Source organism: Cavia porcellus, unplaced genomic scaffold (assembly GCF_034190915.1).
Source record: "Cavia porcellus strain 051 isolate PalLab524CR breed Dunkin Hartley unplaced genomic scaffold, mCavPor4.1 scaffold_22, whole genome shotgun sequence".
Lineage (NCBI taxonomy): Eukaryota > Metazoa > Chordata > Mammalia > Rodentia > Caviidae > Cavia > Cavia porcellus.
The window spans coordinates 15,006,087-15,016,446 of NW_026947505.1; the positions used below are offsets into that span (position 1 = coordinate 15,006,087).

The following is a 10,360-nucleotide window of genomic DNA, read 5'->3' on the forward strand; positions in this document are numbered from 1 at the left end:
GCTTGTCAGGACACAAATTATTTCTATGTCAATTGTTTTTTTAAAATTTTATTTATAGAAAGACTAAACAAAACAGAAAACAGGTAGAAATGGTACATACTTAAAAAAATAAACAGTAAGAAATCACTGATTGATGTTTATATATTGTCCTTTTACAAATAGTTGTTCAAGATATAAAAGTGAAACATATAAAGTGGGGATTAAAACAGCGAGACTGCACACAGTTCAGTTCAACTAACCAACAAAAACTTACTAATATGGTTATCAGTGCTATACACTTAAACATACATGCAGTTATCCATATCTTCATTTATGTTGAAATTAAACAAACCAAAGTACACTAAAATCACTCTAAACAAAGAACAACAGTATTACTGTGTTTCACATCGTGACCCTCCAGGATCAGCACTGTACTGTACTGTAGTGTCTTTTTTTTCTTCAAAGTATTTGTTCATTTCATCATGTGTCCTAAGATCAGTTCTTGTAAACTGTTTATGCATGAGTCTTAACATGTATTTTTATCCTTTCTATGTTAGAGGAAGAAACAAAACAAAGCAGGACAAAACAAAGCATATTCCTATAAACACATAAAATGAAAAAGATGTACAAGACCACTGTACAAGGAGTTTTATCATGGTTACTGTGTTGTCTCCTCTTGTTATCTTCAATAGAGTTGGCTATATCATCAAACATTGTATAACTGAATATATCAGTACATAACAGTATTAATAAAAACACAACTTTGTAGATAGTGGAAAATTTCCTCTTTGTCTTGGAAGCATCACGTTTCTCCATTAATTTCTAGAGACAGTTTTGTAGGGTACATCAATTTGGGCTGCAGGTTACTTTTTTTCAGGGCTTGGAATACTTTGCTCCAAGCTTTTTCGCTTTCATGGTCTGTGTCAAGAAATCTGCTATAATTTTTATGGGTTTTCCTTTATAAATAGTCTGTTTCTTGTCTCTGATAACTTTTAATATTCTGTTCTTATATTGAATTTCTGGGATCTTTATTATATTAATGGGTGTGGCTTTGTTTTGATTATAGGTGGCTGGAGTTCTGTATGACTCATACATCTGAATATCATTTCCTTTTCCTATGTTTGGGAACTTTTCCTTAATTATTTCTGTGAATAGCCTTTGTAGTTCTTTTGTTTGTACCCCTGCTTCTTCATTCACATTCTTTGTTCTTAAGTTATAGATACAGTTCTTCAGTAGCTATTGTGATGCAAGCAGGGGCAGCAAATGCTGGCCCCTCTCCTTAGGGTCAATCAACCTGCTGAGGCCTTCACTGTATTAGAGTGCACTGCACATAGGGAATTGTTTTGGGGCAACTTATTGGGTCTCAGGCAGGGACGTGATCCAGGCCAAGCACACCCCACCATTCCCATCTGGGAAGGGAACAACTGACTGAAGCCAGTACTGTTCCTTGCTCTTGCAACTCCTGCCTGGTTCCAAGATGTTGTCCTGTCGGAATGACATCCCCCTCTGTGTAAGGGGTCCTCTCCTGGCACTCAATGCAGGTCAGTGCAGGTCCCCTGCCAACTCGGCTCTCCACTGGGCCTGCCAACCCCTGACCCTGGTATGACCGCCACTCCAGTAAGTCAAAATGGTGGGAATCCAGGCAGCTCAGTAAGTTGCAGCCATGCGAGTTTGGGCACTGCAGAAGGAACACCGAATCTTTAGCTGTTCCAGTGGTAGCACCAGGACTACATGTTTGATTGGATCTTCTTACTTTAGTTTCTTCCTGGGTAGAGAGGATCCATCTCTCTCTGTCCAGGACTCCAGATGCTGTATTATTTTGACATCTATGTTGACTGTCTCAGGGAGCTTCTGTGATCTACTCATCTATCTGCCATCTCTACCGGAGCTCCCATGTCAATTATTTGAAAGCACCAAATGACATCAGCAAATGAGAGGGCACATATTTAGTTTTAGCATAAGTACAATACTTCTTTAAAGTGTCTCGCCTCATGTGCCACTATGGGATTCAGTCTCATCAGTATTAGATATGTGGAATTATTAAGCTACTTTCCTGGGGAAAAAAAGCATTCAGACCATGATCCTCGCTTTATTTAATTGGGATAAAAATCCTAATACAAGGCAGCACTCAGATGCATCAGAAAACATTTGTCTTCCTTTTGAAGACAAATGCTGGTCAGATATGAAAAAGTAAGTAAGAAAGAAAAAATTTAAAATAGAAAAAACAGCATTTTATGCGATGATGAAACTTGATTGCCTGTGTGTCTGGAAGGGAATAATTTTATTAGATGAAGATATCAGTTTCTACAAATCGGAATAAGACACAAGGAAAGGAAATCAATTATTAACTTGCTCACAATTATTCAGTATTTTATGTCTTTTGAAAGTATTTGAAAGCAAGAATCATACACTTGAATACTAAAGATGACTCCATCACCAGGTGCCCAGACGACCATGAGTGGTGACCTGACCCCTCCTGCAGCCGTCCAGCTATGCTATGAAAATGTGAACAGATCCTGTGTCAAAGCTCCCTACTCCCCGGGCCCCCGCCTGCTCCTCTACCTGGTCTTTGGCTCTGGGGCTGTGCTGGCTGTCTTGGGAAACCTGCTGGTCATCACCTCCATTCTCCACTTCAAGCAGCTTCACTCCCCAGCTAACTTTCTGATCGCCTCTCTGGCCTGCGCTGACTTCATGGTGGGGACGACTGTGATGCCCTTCAGCATGGTCAGGTCTGTGGAGAGCTGCTGGTACTTTGGGGACAGTTTCTGCAAACTCCACTCCTGTTTCGATGGCTCCTTCTGTTATTCCTCTATTTTCCACTTGTGCTTTATCTCCATCGATAGGTACATCGCTGTCACTGACACTCTGGTCTATCCCACCAGGTTCACTGCTTCTGTGTCTGGCATGTGTATCACCTTCTGGCTGCTTGCTGTTGTCTTTACTTTTTCCCTTCTTTACACAGGGGCAAATGTAGCTGGGCTGGAGGAACTAGTGAGTGCTCTCACCTGTGTGGGAGGCTGTCAGATTGCAGTCAATCAAAACTGGGTCTTGATCGACTTTCTGTAATTTTTCATTCCCACTCTTGTGATGGTAACTGTTTACTCCAAGGTTTTCCTGATACCTAGGCAACAGGCTAGGAAAATTGAAAGTCTGAGAAATAAGGCAGCAATTGAAATCTGTATTTCTTTAAATTGTTTTTTATTTTTTTTAAATGTTCTGTTCTGTTTTGATATGGTTAACCTTACCCTCTTTGAGAAGTAAAACAAATAGGTGGGACTGATAATCATATTACGGAGCTTTTGTTCGACCATAGAGCAGAATGGTTTGTAGGGTCACTTTTTTGAATGTCATTCTAAATACTTTAATTCTATAACCTGAACAGCCATTTCCAAGATGACAATTTGTATTATCAACCGGCAATTTCTTACCTTTTGTTTGTCTGTAATTTAGTATTATTTCTACCCTTTTTTTAAATCTCCATGTATTTTTTTTTTCGTTTCCTTTTCTTTAAATAAAAAAAAAAAAAGGAAATAAGGCAGCAAAACCATCTGACAGCTACAAAGACAGGGTAGCCAGGAGGGAGAGAAAAGCAACCACAATCCTGGACATCGCAGTGATAGCTTTTCTGATTTCATGGCTGCCGTACTTCATCGATTCCCTCATCGATGCCTTCCTGGGTTTCATCACACCCACTTATGTGTATGAAATATTAGTTTGGATCGTTTACTACAACTCGGCAATGAATCCCTTGATTTATGCTCTTTTTTACCCTTGGTTTCGAAAAGCCATCAAACTAATCATTACAGGAAAAGTGTTCAGAGAGAATTCCTCAATAATAAAGCTGTTTTCTGAGTAGGTTTTTGTTTTCATGAAAAGAATTTTGTGGTAATCACAGTATAAGGGAAAGATATGCTCAGCCGTGTTCTGTAGTTTTAATATAAAACAATTCAATATTGTCCCTAGTCAGACCTGGATGACACTCAAGGTCAATGTCATTTGTTTAACATCACATTAAACCCAAATTTAATGAGAGTACCATCACCATGGTGCCAACTCTGCCACTTACTGTGATCTTGGGCTCCTGAGGTTTCTGTGTGTTCCTTAAATGTCAGGTGAGTAATCCCTCCCATATTATGCTCCTGACAATATTCAACAGAAATTAGATATTAGATCTATTTAAATACTGAAGCTTGGCTTGTATTAACCTACATAAGTTTAATTCCTATATATATATTTGCCTTCCCTATTGTAGCATTTCCTTAATATAATGTAAATTAACTAAAGGAAAGTTAGGCAATAACTCATCAGAGGAGCCAAAGAGTTTACATTGGTAGTGTCAGATTTGTGTATTGATAAATATAGCAGGGTCAGGATTAATAATTCAGGAATAACAATATAAGTTTCCATGTTTTCAACGAAACAGCAAAGTGATATAAAAAATAAAATATTCATGTGTTCAGTGAGTTTTTTGTTTATAATCACCACACTCTAAAAAATTACATGAAATTCAGAAAGTTTACAAGTTCTTAGACATTTAAATTAAGAAGCATAAGATCCTTACAATTTAACCACGCTTCTAAAAAATATATTATTCATGTTTTCAATTGTCACAAACATTTATGGAACTTTTCAAGATATACATGAAAATAGAAATCTAAATATATTGAAGGAAAATACTGATATGGAGTATAAAATGCCAACATAGTAACCACAGCAGAAAATGTATTTCAATAACACAGCTCAAAGACAGCTGAATTGTGTGGTTCATGGCACAGCACACATGCCAGGTGATTAGAAATGAACTGCTATTGGTATTCAGATTAGTGGGCCTTGTGTTCTCTGAATAATGTGAAGAGTGTTCTATTATAGTTTCCCTTATTTATTCCCTTATTTATTCATTCATGTTTGTTGTTTTTTTCCTGTGTTGCTAATTTTTATTTTTATTGTTACATGTTTATGGTGTGTGACAGACTATTCCTCTTGGGAAGTTGGTACAGGTACAGAACACACGTGCATTCAGCTTTTCATCCTCCTCTGCCCTGTCCCTCCATCTCTTGGTCTCCTTCCTTTGTCAAAGATCTCTCCCTACTTCCTATTATTGATCTTTATGTTTCTCTTTCTTAATGGCTGAGTTTGTCATACAAGAGAAATGATGTGATATCTAAGCTTGTTATAGGTCAAATTTGAAAAATCCTAGCATCATATCTTTGGGGAAGGAATACATTTGAAAGTGTTCTTGCTATTTTCTCTAATTTATGCTGAGTCATATATCAATAGTATTTATTATTAGAACACAATTTCTTCTATTATTAAACAATTGCTTTGAATTGCTATACCTTTCTGAGATATTGTATTATTTCTGACTTTACCATAGTTTGAGAAACTTAATCTATGTGATTAACAGGTAATTAAATGCACCCTAGTTGCAAGTCATTTACTCACAATTCTGTAGTTCCCAGGCTGAATACCATCAATTTATTTTGATTGCAGTGCTTTAAATCACAATAGCAGTTCCTAAATAAAATTAATACAGAAAACAACTCAAACATATGCATTCGTTTTCTCTGGTATATATTTGTTTTCCTGACATAATTACTTCAAGAATTTGAGATATATGCAATAAATTTTCTAATCCAGTTCTTCTCATTGTAAAAGAGATGGGTCCGAGAATTCATTCTAGATTGGTGTTTATGTGGAGCAAAGAATTGCAAGAATGCACCAGATGGCCAAAAACACGATGGAAAAAGCAGCTACATTTATGGAAACTAACAGGGAATATGTGCTCTGCGTGTGCGGGTTTGCACCAACAGAAACAAAAGGTGACACGAAGAGGAAAATATCTGTGCTGTGACAGCAGGTGACTAAGAGGAGACAATCAGGTGATATATCTGAAAGCTGTGACCCCTCACCGGGTGCACCTCTTTGGATCACCTTGGCTAGGACTTCAGGAAATCATTCCCGGGGTGTGCAGTCCTCTCAGGGGCTGCAGGACATGTGGGTCTCCCACAGTTTGCTCTGTTTTACTCACATACATGACACAGGGTCAACACTTAGGAATCTTTCATGAAGTTTGAGTGAGGCAAAGGTTACTGTAGTCCAAGCAGCAGGGTTTCAGGCACGTGTGCTCTGGCCTGCAATCTGAGAGATTTTCTGGGGGTTTGGTACTCTTCTTTCTGCTGCTGGTCCTGGGGTGTTGCTGTAGCTCAGGTGCCCGCAGGGGAATGGTTCCGCAGCCCCAGTGATGAAACCTGAACTAGAAGCAGTTTATGCTTCCTGAATTGTAACATTAAATAGAGCTAGACGAAGAATTCTGTCAAAAATCTCTCACAATTGTCAATCTTTTCTCTCTAAACTTTCAGGAACACTTGAGCAGGAACTATAATCAATACTTAAGCCACCTTCTTTGGCTCTTGTTCTTGGAATTTTGAGATTTGCTTTGTACACTGGCTCTGTGTTCTGACTGTGTTTGAAACCTTGGATCTGCATAACCTCAGAAAAATCATTCTGCAGGATTGCTCTCACTACGTTCACCCCTTCTTTCTCTCTAATTGCTATTTCTGGGACTTAGAAGTTTGATCTAGTTGTGCTGGGAAAAGTAGCTCTTCCCTGTCTGGTTACTTTCCATGTGTGTTGGGTGGTGTGTTTGCTTGGCTTTTTAAATCAACATGATCCCCTCGATTTTCAGACATGTATTTTAGGACATTTCAGTGAAATTTCAGGAAAATAGTAAAACTATACGGTGAACTGTCTTGATGTTCAGATGATATGTAACCATTCATGCATCTCAACTATCAAAATGGTGAAATGCTCTGTAATTATTGGAGGGTATAAGTCCTCATGCAGCCTGACTTCTTTCTCAATACCTCAGCATGTCCACGACCACTTTAGGGTCCATAATCTGACTTCCCAAAACAAGGCAAAGGATGGCATCTCAAGGTCTTGATTTAGCTCTCAAGATAGTAAAAATTTTTTTATTATTTTTTTTTTTGTCTTTTTTTTTTTTTTTCATTTTTATCGGTACCAGGGATCGAACTCAGGACTGCCTGCTTGCAAGACAGGTACTTATGCTGCTGAGCTAAATCCCCAGCCCCTATGATAGTGAAAATTCTGATTGGACATTGCCCACATCTTCTATTATTATTTTGTAGTGCTTGAAAACAGAATCAGAATACTGATTTCAAAGTCAAGTGATCACAACTTGTACAGTACCTCAATAATACATTTTCTCACTGAGAGCATAGACAAAAAAAGAAAAAATTAGGACTATATCTCCTATTACTAGAATATTATTTATTTACTTTGTATTAAATAGGTGACATCCCAAATATACGATAGTATGGTATAAAGTAGGCTTCAAATTATTAAGACAAGGTTGAGGACCAGAATTTTAGTGTCAAAAATTCATTGTTCCCTCAAGCTGTACTGTAAAGCCTGACATGTCATACATACCATTAGTGTGGGATGGACTAACTTCCATACTTCACAAACAGTGCATGGCTGGACCACTTTATCTCTTCCTTCATGTAAGTCTGCTCTGTTGAATCTCCCTGTCTCAGCTATAGCAACCCTTTGGGAAAATTTCATAGCTTTCCCTCAATTTCTAGTTAAGATTAAAACCCTGAAGTCTTACACAGTTTAGCACTGTATCTTTCCTGCCCATGCCATGCAGGCCTAGGCAATGGGACCTACACAAAGAAGAAGTGTACTATCTTTCTTATTTTTCTTATTTCTCACCTTTTGTTCTCTAGGCCTGGTAGTATCCAGAACAAAACAGGAAAAGCATAAAGAGAATATAAGTAGGGAGGAAAATATTTTGTCATATCCACTAGCGCAACAGCCTTGATGAGCAACACCCGCAGTGTGCCAGCCTTCCAGACCTGTGGGGTTAGGATCAGGTGTAACTCTTGGTGAGAAGCCTGCCCAATGCACCTACCCTTGATGCGAGTGAGCCCCTTCAGTGGACCCCTTTGCACCCCTATCTAAAGTCTTTCCATGAAATGAAACAGCATGGGACTTTTATCTGTGTGTTATTGTCCATGGGAATATGTCCTTTAAGAAGATACAGATGACTCAATTTTTGCCCTTATAAATGTCCTTAGAGAATAATATAGTTGATCTCATTTTAAGTATAGAAATGAGAACATCAGAGACTGTTGTAGAAAGCGTATTATCAGTGGGAAGCGAATACGGTATCAGTGACCCAGACATCAAAGTTATATAAAACTTCCCAGCATAGAAAAGAGGGAGAAGGCAAGACATGGCTGGTCCAGGAGCCGGGCATAAAGCACAGTGGCACAAGCACCTGCCTAGCAAGCACAAAGTCCTGAGTTCAATTCCCGGTACCATTAAAAAAGATTTGCAAATCTTACAGGTTCCCCATTAAGGGTGCTCCTATAGTCTGTGTTGCATCAACACAAGTTGGGGAGATGGTTGGAAAAAATCAAAACAACACTGAGCAGTCAAACACTTGGTTTATATAAATTGGAAGTGGTTGCTGCTACACAGATGGCTCCAAAGACTGTCCTCATCAACACCAACTTGTTTTCCATGCTAAGTACTGCAAGGACAATTCCACCAAAAGAGGTCTACATGAAAACCAAATTAGGTTTGAAGTCCTTCTTCCCCTTCCTCTCCCTATGGAATAGAAACAAAATTGAGGGGATGATGTGCAGTAAGGAAGCAGACATTTCACCTTGACTAACCCAAGTCTCCTAAGCCTACAAATGGCTACTGGGGCTAGTGAGGAGGTCGTGGATATTCTCCTAGATACGGAGGGAAGATACTGAAATTTTCAAGTTTCAAGATGATGGAACAGTATGAATTGTGACTGAGAAGCAACAAAAGATGAAACTATATTTGCTACAGAATCTTTGTAGGATTAAACAAAATTTCATATTCTTTATCACCTAATAGTATATATTCTAGGCAGTTATTTACGTCCATAAGGAACAATTTTCAAGTGCCAGTGGAGTATGTACTGAACTGAGAGCTAAATCATTTATTCATTATCTCACAGAATTGCTTGACTATTACTCAGGTTGATTATGCATGAAAAATGCCCACTGCTGTTAATTTACCTTATCACCTCATCCCTTATTCTTCTTTGGCTCCCATCAGGCTCTACTCCACGGGACAAGACATAAAACTTTACTCCCTCTTTTGCTTATTATCTGTCTTCTAAGCCTGGGAACAGCCTAGAGCACCAGGCACCGTTATCACATGAGCAGTCTTCCACATGCTCAGTCCCCGAGGAGATGGTCTAGTAGTGGACTCTAATGGTATGAATGTATTCAAGTCACTCACTCCTGCAAATTGAAGGTGAAATGCAGAAATGACTCAAACACCTTTAGCTGATGCAAGAACAAATGTTGGCCTGTAAATCCTATCCTGGTTATCGTAATCGTAGTATAAGTTTTCCTAGGTTCCTCTGTCAAAATTTGATTCAAGTACTTGAAATTCCTCAACCTTTGAAGCAGCATTTTGTTTAACCCAGTTTTAGAAGCTCCTTTTCTGATGGTCGTTCTTGTGCTTTTGAACTAACACAAGCCTTGTCTTCCTCCCCTACAGTGCTTATGGCAATCTGAAATCACAGGTCCATTTCTCCACACACTTGGGTCAAGATTGTTTTCCTGTCAAAATCTCAAGCATCATGAAAATAGATTATGATACCCACAGACAGCAACTGGATATCATTGGCACTGATAATTCGAAGAATCAATAAATCTTAGTCTGATGAAGGGAGATACACAGGTGTGGAAAGTCCTGTTTTCATGTATGACAAGGGGAATTTACTTTGTAAACTAAAATTTATATTATATTTAAATATCTTAAATATCTTAAATATTTAAATATCTTAAATATCTTAAATATATCTTAAATATCTTAATTCTCAGTAGATAATGAATTTCTCAGTAGATAATGAATTTCTCAGTAGATAATGAATTTAGCTTTGTTTCCTTAACCACATTCTTTATTTTTAAAAAACCTTTTTTTTATTTTGAAAGTAGTAAAATACAACAGAACAAGACAGAATAAAGCCAACTGAGACCATGTAGTGAAATTAGTACAGAACTTCCCAGCAGGTTACCAGGATAAGAGTAATAGTTACAACAGTATATTTTGTTATCTTTACAATAGTTGTTCTTTCAATCACGGATATCAAACTATAGTGAAATACATCACATTATAGAACTTATCAAAATAGAATATTGAACAGAGCAGGACCCTTCATCAGAATAAAGCAAAACAGTTATAAAAATATTTGTCTTCAAAGAGATGATAGAAGGAAATCCCCCTTATTTGCTATGTTCGACCTCCCAAGAAATGCTCAGATTTCTGATTCTCATTCATTAATGGGGGGACAGGGGAAGGAGAGTAGGGG

At 38.0% G+C, this 10,360-nt stretch overlaps 1 pseudogene; it reads left to right on the plus strand.

Annotated features, from left to right (window-relative positions):
• The first annotated feature begins 2,433 nt into the window (after window positions 1-2,433).
• Window positions 2,434-3,835, plus strand: LOC100715031 (trace amine-associated receptor 7a-like; annotated as a pseudogene).
• The last annotated feature ends 6,525 nt before the right edge of the window (window positions 3,836-10,360 follow it).